Genomic DNA, 10,548 nt, shown 5'->3' on the forward strand with positions numbered 1-10,548 from the left:
CGAGCCAAGCTTTAGTTTAAGATCGTTTATAGAATGAGTTAAACGAGCCAATCTCACGAGTACTCGTGTAACTCGTTAGGCTTGGTACAAAAAATCGGCCAAGTACCCATCGTCCCAGGTGCACAACACAATGCATAGATGTTCAAGGAAATTACAATTGTTTGTTCGTGTATATGTTACTAACTTGTTGATCATTATGGTCATGTACAATTGTTTGTGGTTAATGGTCATGTACATGGTACTGACTTGATGGTACTGGCAATTGTAAGTTATGCTCGTACATGCTTACAATTGTTTGTGAGCATTGTATACCTGTTTAATATGTATATTTTACATTCCCAAGTAATTATTTTTATCATATTCGTAAGACTTTATGTTCATATCATTAACGAGCTTAACAAGCTAAACGAGCCAACTCGCGAGTTATACGAGTCGAGCCAATCTTGGATTTGAGCTCGTTATAGTAACGAGTCGAGTCGAGCTAGCTCGTTAACGAAACGAGCTTTAGCGAGTCGAGCCGAGCTGGCTCGACTCGGCTCGGATTCCAGCCCTACTTTCTGCGAATGGGGCAATGAGATATTCATGAACCAGCATCAAGTGAGGAAACTGATAAAGATGGTTATTAAAATGGGTCAAAAGATGTCAATCAAACTATTTGTTTACACTTTATGCAAGACAACAGTGAACTGCAGGATGGTAAGTAAGAACCCTGTAGCCTTGTTTTTACTGCCCGTAATGAGTTGTGTTAGATGACAATATCTGAATCTTTTTCTTTTGCAGTGGATCCTGAAGCAGTTTACTCAAGATTACCTCTCAAACTACATGATTGGCGGCCGACCATCACAAGGGGTTGGACTAGAGTCCTGCATGCTTCTACATCCAGGAGGGCACAACAGGCCCATTCCGCTTCACCTTGTTCAGCAACCGGAATGTCTGTCGCCTCTTTCTTTACCATCTGTAATAGTACAAGTATAGAACCCTGGTTCATCATTCTTTATTTGGTGCTTATGTAATTCTTAAACATATGTACCTATGAATCGAATAATGCATTAGTTGTTTGAACCTGATGGATATGAATAAAGCTATAGCCTACTTTCAAGTTTAAATTAGGTACAATTTTGAATAGCAACAATTAAATTAGGGCAAAATTATGTTGTGCAGGTCATTACGGCACACACGGTTGGTAAAACAGAAACGTTTGCGATATACACCATAATCCGAGACGGTTCACAGAGACGAAACGTGTGCAAGCATGCACACAGTTGCCGTTTGCAAAGCGTGTGTGATGTCAGACACTATCACATACGGTGCGGGAAAACTAAATGTGTGTGATTGTCTACTTATCGTACACGGTTTATAATCATGAACTGTTTGTGATGTGCCAGGCATCGTAAAACTCCCGTGCCTGGAATCTGCCTGGAAAGCTCCCGTGCCTGGAATCTGCCTGGTTTTAGGTAAAACCACAAAACTCCGACTGCGATGCAATGCGAGCACAAACGAGTGGCAAGGATGAAGCGTTAGGGATATCCGAGATATCGGAAACGGTTATATAGGAACAACTATATGCATCAAGGCTCCCTATCCCCGATGGTTTCTGGGTCGTGTGGGAAGGACCCCCCTATCGCCCACACTCACTTGGCGACGTTTCCAAATGCCATCACGGAAAGGGGTTAAAAACCGTTTGTATAGCACCGACACGTACCGGTGTATGTCCTTGATGCACTGCTAGGTGACGAACCTATTGTAGGAGCAGATGCAAAGGTTATGAACGTTTGGCAAGCTCGGTATGATGACTACTTGATAGTTTAGTGCTCCATGCTTTACGTCTTAGAACCGTGACTTCAAAAACGTTTTTAACGTCACAGAGCATATATGATGTTTCAAGAGCTGAAATTGGTATTTCAAACTCATGCCCGAGTCGAGAGGTATGAGACCTCTGACAAGTACTTTGCCTGCAAGATGGAGGAGAATAGCTCAACCAGTGAGCATGTGCTCAGAATATCTGAGTACTACAATCTCTTGAATCAAGTAGGAGTTAATCTTCCAAATAAGATAGTGATTGACAGAGTTCTCTAGTCACTATCACCAAGTTACTGGAACTTTGTGATGAACTATAATATGCAAGGGATGACGAAAACGATTCCCGAGCTCTTCGCGATGCTAAAATCGGCAAAGGTTTAAATCAAGAAAGAGCATCAAGTGTTGATGGTTAACAAGACCACTAGTTTCAAGAAAAGGGGCAAAGGAAAAGAAAGGGAACTTGAAGAAAGAATGGCAAGCAAGTTGCCACTCCCGTGAAGAAACACAAAGCTAGACCAAAGCCTGAAACTGAGTGCTTCTACTACAAAGGGAATGGTCACTGGAAGCGGAACTACCCCAAGTATTTGGCGGATAAGATGGGTGGCAAAGTGAACAAAGGTATATTTGATATACAGATTATTGATGTGTACCTTACTAGTGTTCGTAGTAGCCCCTGGGTATTCGATACCGGTTCAGTTGCTAAAGATTAGTAACTCGAAACAGGAGTTGCAGAATGAACAGAGACTAGTTAAGGGTTAAGGGTGAGGTGACAATGTGTGTTGGAAGTGATTCCAAGGTTGATAAGATCACCATCGCACACTCCCTCTACCTTCGAGATTAGTGTTGGACCAAAATAAATGTTATTTGGTGTTTGCGTTGAGCATGAATATGATTGGATCATGTTTATTGCGATACGGTTATTCATTTAAGTCAGAGAATAATTGTTGTTCTGTTTACATGAATAAAACCTTCTATGGTCATACACCCAATGTAAATGGTTTATTGAATCTCGGTTGTAGTGATACACATATTCATAATATTGATGCCAAAAGATGCAAAGTTGATAATGATAGTGCAACATATTTGTGGCACAGCCGTTTAGGTCATATTGGTGTAAAGCGCATGAAGAAACTCCATACGGATGGATTTTTGGAATCACTTGATTATGAATCATTTGATACTTGCGAAACATGCCTCATGGGCAAGATGACTAAAACTACGTTCTCCGGAACAATGGAGCGAGCCACTGACTTATTGGAAATAATACATACCGATGTATGTGGTCCAATGAGTGTTGAGGCTCGTGGCGGGTATCGTTATTTTCTGACCTTCACAGATGATTTGAGCAGATATGGGTATATCTACTTGATGAAACACAAGTCTGAAACATTTGAAAAGTTCAAAGAATTTCAAAGTGAAGTGGAGAATCATCGTAAGAAGAAAATAAAGTTTCTACGATCTGATCGCGGAGGCGAATATTTGAGTTATGAGTTTGGCATTCATTTAAAACAATGTGAAATAGTTTCACAACTCATGCCACCTGGAACACCACAGAATAATGGTGTGTCCGAACGTCGTAACCGTACTTTATTAGATATGGTGCGATCTATGATGTCTCTTACCGATGTACCACTATCGTTTTGGGGTTATGCATTAGAGACAGCTGCATTCACATTAAAACGGGCAACATCTAAATCCGTTGAGACGACACCATATGAACTATGGTTTGGCAAGAAACCTAAGTTGTCGTTTCTTAAAGTTTGGGGCTGCGACACTTATGTCAAAAGGCTTCAGCCTGATAAGCTCAAACCCAAATCGGAGAAGTGCGTCTTCATAGGATACCCTAAGGAAACAATTGGGTACACCTTCTACCACAGATCCGAAAGGCAAGATCTTTGTTGCCAAGAATGGAACATTTCTAGAGAAGGAGTTTCTCTCGAAAGAAGTGAGTGGGAGGAAAGTAAAACTTGATGAGGTAATTGTACCTTCTCTCGAATTGGAAAGTAGCTCATCACAGAAAACCATTCCCGTGATGCCTACACCAACTAGAGAGGAAGCTAATGATAATGATCATTAAACTTCAGATCAAGTTACTACCGAACCTCGTAGGTCAACCAGAGCACGTTCCGCACCAGAATGGTATTGTAATCATGTCCTGGAAGTCATGTTATTAGGCCATGACGAACCTACGAACTATGAGGAAGCGAAGATGAGCCCAGATTCCGATAAATGGCTTGAGGCCATGAAATCTGAGATAGGATCCATGTACGAGAACAAAGTATGGACTTTGATTGACTTGCCCGATGATCGGCGAGCCATTGAGAATAAATGGATCTTCAAGAGGAAGACAGACGCTGATAGTAGTGTTACTATCTACAAAGCTCGAATTGTCGAAAAAGGTTTTCGACAAGTTCAAGGTGTTGACTACAATGAGATTTTCTCACTCGTATCGATGCTTAAAGTCTGTCCGAATCATGTTAGCAATTGCCTCATTTTATGAAAACTGGTAAATGGATGTCAAAACTGCATTCCTTAATGGATTTATTAAAGAAGAGTTGTATATGATGCAACCAGAAGGTTTTCTCAATCCTAAAGTTGCTAACAAAGTGTGCAAGCTCCAGTGATCCATCTATGGACTGGTGCAAGCACCTCGGAGTTGGAATATACGCTTTGATGAGTTGATCAAAGCATATAGTTTTATACATACTTGCGGTGAAGCCTGTATTTACAAGAAAGTGAGTGGGAGCACTACAACCTTTCTGATAAGTATATGTGAATGACATATTGTTGATTGGAAGTGATGTAGAATTTTCTGGAAAGCATAAAGGAGTGTTTGAAAGGAGTTTTTCAAAGAAAGACCTCGGTTAAGCTACTTACATATTGGGCATCAAGATCTATAAAGATAGATCAAGACGCTTGATAAGACTTTCGATGAGTACATACCTTGATAAGATTTTGAAGGAGTTCAAAATGGATCAATCAAAGAAGGAGTTCTTGCCTGAGTTGTAAGGTATGAAGTTGAGTAAGACTCAAAAACCCGACCACGGCAGAAGATAGAGAAAGAATGAAAGTCATCCCCTATGCCTCAGCCATAGGTTCTATAAAGTATGTCATGTTGTATACCAGACCTATTGTGTACCTTACCATGAGTTTGGCAAAGGGGTACAATAGTGATCCAGGAGTAGATCACTGGAAAGATGTCAAAATTATTCTTAGAGGACTAAGGAAATATTTCTCGGTTATGGAGGTGATAAAGAGTTCATCGTAAAGAGTTACGTCGATGCAAGCTTTAACACCGACCTGTATGTCTCTGAGTCTCAATCTGGATACATATTGAAAGTGGAAGCAATTAGCTAGAGTAGCTCCATGAAGAGCATTTTAGACATAGAAATGTGCAAAATACATACGGATCTGAATGTGGCAGACCCGTTGACTAAACTTCTCTCACAAGCAAAACCTGATCACACCTTAGTACTCTTTGGGTGTTAATTGACTCTAGTAAACCCTTTGGGTGTTGGTCACATGGTGATGTGAACTATGGGTGCTAATCACATGGTGATGTGAACTATTGGTGCTAAATCACACGGCAATGTGAACTAGATTATTGACTCTAGTGCAAGTGGGAGACTGAAGGAAATATGCCCTAGAGGCAATAATAAAGTTTTTATTTTATATTTCCTTATATGATGATAAATTTTTATTATTCATGCTAGAATTGTATTAACCGGAAACTTGATACATGTGTGGACACATAGACAAAACACCGTGTCCCTAGTAAGCCTCTACTAGACTAGCTCGTTAATCAAAGATGGTTAAGTTTCCTAACCATAGACATGTGTTGTCATTTGATGAACGGGATCACATCATTAGGAGAATGATGTGATGGACAAGACCCATCCATTAGCTTAGCATAATGATCGTTCAGTTTTATTGCTATAGCTTTCTTCATGTCATATACATATTCCTTTGACTATGAGATTATGCAACTCCCGGATACCGGAGGAATGCCTTGTGTGCTATCAAACGTCACAACGTAACTGGGTGATTATAAAGATGCTCTACAGGTATCTCTAAAGGTGTTTGTTGGGTTGGCATAGATCGAGATTAGGATTTGTCACTCCGAGTATCGGAGAGGTATCTCTGGGCCCTCTCGGTAATGCACATCATAATAAGCCTTGCAAGCAATGTGACTAATGAGTTAGTTACGGGATGATGCATTACAGAACGAGTAAAGACACTTGACGGTAATGAGATTGAACTAGGTATGGAGATACCGACGATTGAATCTTGGGCAAGTAGCATACCGATGATAAAGGGAATAACGTATATTGTCATTGCGGTTCGACCGATAAAGATCATTGTAGAATATGTGGGAGCCAATATGAGCATCCAGGTTCCGCTATTGGTTATTGACCGGAGAGGTGTCTCTATCATGCCTACATAGTTCTCGAACCAGTAGGGTCCGCACGCTTAACGTTCGATGACGATTTGTATTATATGAGTTATGTGTTATGGTGAACGAATGTTGTTCGGAGTCCCAGATGAGATCACGGACATGACGAGGAGTCTCGAAATGGTCGAGAGATAAAGATTGATATATTGGATGATAGTATTCGGACACTAGAAGTGTTCCGGGATGTATCGGGTACCTATCGGAGTACCGGGGGGGGGGGGTTACCGGAGCCCCCCGGGGGAAGATATGGGCCATAGGAGGGAGGCACACCAGCCCACAAAGGGGTGCCCCCCCCACACACACGAAAGGAGGCCGAATTGGACTAGGAGAAGGGGGGCGCCCCCCTTTCCTTCTCCCCCCTCTCTCTCTTTCCCCATTTCCCCCTCTGGTAAAAGGAAAGAGGGGGGGGGGGCAAATCCAACTAGGAGCCCAAGTAGGATTCCTCCTACTTGGGCACGCCTAGGGTCGGCCTCCTCCCCCTCCCTCCTTTATAAACGTGGGGGGAAGGCGCCTACAACACACATCAATTATTCCTAGCCGTGTGCGGCGCCCCCTCCACAGTTTACGCCTCCGGTCATATTCACGTACTGCTTAGGCGAAGCCCTGCGCGGATCACTTCACCATCACCGTCACCACGCCGTCGTGCTGACAGAACTCTCCCTCGACACTTTTCTGGATTAAGAGTTCGAGGGACGTCATCGAGTTGAACGTGTGCAGAACTCGGAGGCGCCGTATGTTTGGTGCTTGATCGGTCGGAACGATAAGAAGTTTGACTACATCAACCGCGTTAACAAACGCTTTCGCTTTCGGTCTACGAGGGTATGTGGACACACTCTCCCCCTCTCGTTGCTATGCATCTTCTAGATATATCATGCGTGAGCGTAGGAATTTTTTTAAATTGCATGCTACGTTCCCCAACAGCTAGTGTATAAAATGAACAAAAATCATACACAACATATATGGTAATAAATTATCCTATTTATTTTTCATATATATTGGGCTTAATTAATATAATTATATTATACCAAACTATCAAAGTAAAATCAAGTGATTTAGTGTTGCCTCAAGATCAGTTTGTTTCTCGACCGAGCTACATAAAGTGATCATACTCAGTTTGTTTATTTTTGAGTTGAGCGAAAAGACAACCCGGTCTCAAGCGGCTCGCAGCCTCGAGCCTTTCTTGAAGCCCCAGTTAGCTCAACTTATAATAAAATTCAAGAGCGAGCTCAAACTGAGTGAAGCTCAAGGTGAAGCCGTGGAAACTGGCTTCTGCTCAGTTTGTATCGACCTCGAGCTAGTTTCAAGCTAAAGAAGTAGAAAAATGGCTTACTTCAATCGAAGGTACAACAGTCTCCGTCATGTCCTCGAGCGTTCATCTTGGACAAATTAGCAAGATATCATGGATGAACTATAGATAGAAGAAAATGAAAGTGTGTATCCTCTCAAAGTTTGGCTAAAAATAGCAGGATATTTAATCCACGTGACTACGAACCATTTAAGGGCCTAAATATTGTTCCTAAGCTTCAATGGTTGCTAGTGTACAAAATGAACAAAAATCATACACAACATATATGGTAATAAATTATCCTATTTCTTTTTAACATATATATTGGGCTTAATTAATATAATTATATTAATCAAGCTATGGAATTAAAATCAAGTGATTTAATGTTGCCTCAAGACAAGTTTGTTTCATGACCGTGCTACATAAAGTGATCATACTCAGTTTATTTATTTTTGAGTCGAGCCAAAAGACAAGTCGATCTCAAGCGGCTCAAGGCCTCGAGCCTTTCTTGAAGTGGATCGGCGCCGGCGAGGGGAGGAACAAGGCTTTTCTTGAAGGCAAAGAATGTGCAATCAGTTTTCGCACAAAGTCATGAAAGAATTTAAACAACACAAAGAAACAATATTAACACAGCAACCGAAGAAAGTTTAATTCAATACTTAAATTAATTGCTTACCCTTGTCCTCAAGAACTAGTGAAACTACTCACAAGAAACAATCGAAGTCGTGAACAAGGGTTGTATCATGATAGATACAATATCAAGGCCTCCTTTGGTTTGGAGGAATTTTATAAGAATTTCATAGGATAGGATTTCTATAGGAAAAATTCCTTTAGTGCCCTTTGGTTTGTAGGAATAGAATCCTATTCTTATGGAGGAATTCTTCCTATCCTCCACATTTCATAGGAAAATAAACATTAGCCTAGACTCAATGGAAAAAATCTTATGATGAGAATCAAAGGACATCTCCTTTCCTATTCCTACTCATAGGATTTAAGATGCATGTCATCTCATTTTCTATGACTTTCCTATTCCTATGACTTTCCTACCCTATGAACCAAAGGAGGCCCAAGATTTTACCAATAAATCTCAAAGAATTGATCACCTATATCAAGATATGAAGGGGGTTGAATATCAGAATCTCAATCTACTGAAGGGAATGAACCTTGTGATGATGGTGGTGGAGATGGGAAAGATGGCGGTGCAGATGATCCTTCTGACCAGGGATGCAAAGCAGATGATTTGTAGTTGATCATTTCTTCAAATTTTGCTTCTTTCGCAAACATATCACCCTCCGATTCCCGTGGCAATCCTGGAGTTTCAAAAATTGAACTGCAAGTAAACTTGTCATACTCCTGGTTGCAATGTTTCCATACCACCAGAAGGTGACGAGCGGGTTGGTTCACAAGGAAATGTTTTTGTTTTTAACACCGCAAATGAATGTTAGGCATGCCTTCTGTAACAATATATCAGGCAGTTCACGTATATACACATCACGGATTCATCTCACAAAAATCCGTTACACACCACTTTAAAGATCATGCTTTTGTAGAATCCTTCTGATAGGCCTCCGTGTGTTGATCCAATGTGGGGCCAGCACCATAGCATGGATGTGATCTAGCTAGGTCACTATACTGATCTACCGCTGGAGGCGCACTTACCCTCAGAGGCGGAACCAGGATTTGTCAAAGCCTAGGGCTAAAACTATCTGACTATGTATAATGTCAAATACCACGCACATCAATATGCGTTATATGTATGCCACAAAATCACATTCAAAACAAAATATGAATTCATTATTCTCACGAGAGAAAATTCCATTAAACAAATAGTTTAACAAAATGCATCATTGCAAAAATGGTTTGGAACCAAATTATTGAAGACTTGCTTAATTCAAGGTCATCGTTTCTTCACCCACAATAGTAGAAGGACCTGGATCTGCAAACATAAAACGAAGTATTTAGAATCAAGACAGTGGACATAGAATAAATCAATTGATCATATGAAATTTTGCAAAAAGCAAATATTATACTACAATTAACACGAGGTGCACGAGGTAGTAGCCCCTTGTGTTTCTCATTTTTTTTATAGCATTGTATAATTTTAATATCATCAATGCTTCAATTGTACGGGTCCTCTTCATCTTGGATTTCTAATCTCCTTATGACAATGAAATAAAACTGACTAAGCAATATAATTTAACACCACCTATTCACTGAGTTTGCCTGATATAATGAAACAAGGGAAAAGAATTAGATGTTACAGTGTTACATATTACTTATTACCTGTGCGTGCACTGTAGTTTAGCAATAGTTCGAGAAGATCAGAAGGAGACTAGGAGAGGCAGGTGGTCAGGACGCGGATCCGGCAGCCGGCGCGGCGGGGAATCGCGGCTTGACCACTGACGACGGCGGCGGCACAGCCGCGCAGCGGCGCTCCGTTTGAGAGAGGCGAGGGTTTCTCTGTTGCGGATCGGGAGAGGGATTTTTTTCTTGGCGAAGGAGCGACAGATCGAAGCGTCAACGTGTTCTGATCGATAGTTTTTCTGGCTGCGCGATTGATTTTCTGTTCTCATCGATCCACTTGACTTGGGCTAATGGGCTGAAGCCTTGCACATCTACGTGAAGCCTGGGGCTGTATCCCAAATTCTCAAATATTTTTTCCCATATGTATAAGGGCTAGTTGGGCCACGCCTGGGGCTACAGCCCCAGTTGCCCCAGGCCCAGTTTCGCCTCTGTTTTGGTTACCACAACTCTCGTACGGATATACCACGTAGGGTCTTTCTCTCCTCTAACTATGCACGCGAGGAGTGGAGCCCTCCTCTTATACACGGGAGAGGCTACAAGAAGGAAGCAGAGGACGAGGTCCGGGGCTAACCAGAGCGGAGCGAGCTCCTCCAGCACTATACAGGGCCCTAGGAACGGCGAGGTCGGACATCGGATGCACGCGGACATCTGAAAAGGACCTTAAAGTCTAGTGGTGGACTACCCCGGCGGTGCCACCGCCTCTTGG

At 41.8% G+C, this 10,548-nt stretch overlaps 1 long non-coding RNA gene across 1 annotated transcript; it reads right to left on the reverse strand.

Moving 5' to 3' along the window:
* Window positions 1-9,310: 9,310 nt before the first annotated feature.
* On the reverse strand, window positions 9,311-10,047 carry LOC123100537 (uncharacterized). The gene is made up of 2 exons (XR_006448425.1): window positions 9,822-10,047; window positions 9,311-9,474 (listed from the first exon to the last, which is right to left on the reverse strand). It is a non-coding gene; the product is annotated as an uncharacterized lncRNA (long non-coding RNA).
* Window positions 10,048-10,548: the final 501 nt, after the last annotated feature.

Source organism: Triticum aestivum, chromosome 4D (genome assembly GCF_018294505.1).
Source record: "Triticum aestivum cultivar Chinese Spring chromosome 4D, IWGSC CS RefSeq v2.1, whole genome shotgun sequence".
Classification (NCBI taxonomy): Eukaryota; Viridiplantae; Streptophyta; class Magnoliopsida; order Poales; family Poaceae; genus Triticum; species Triticum aestivum.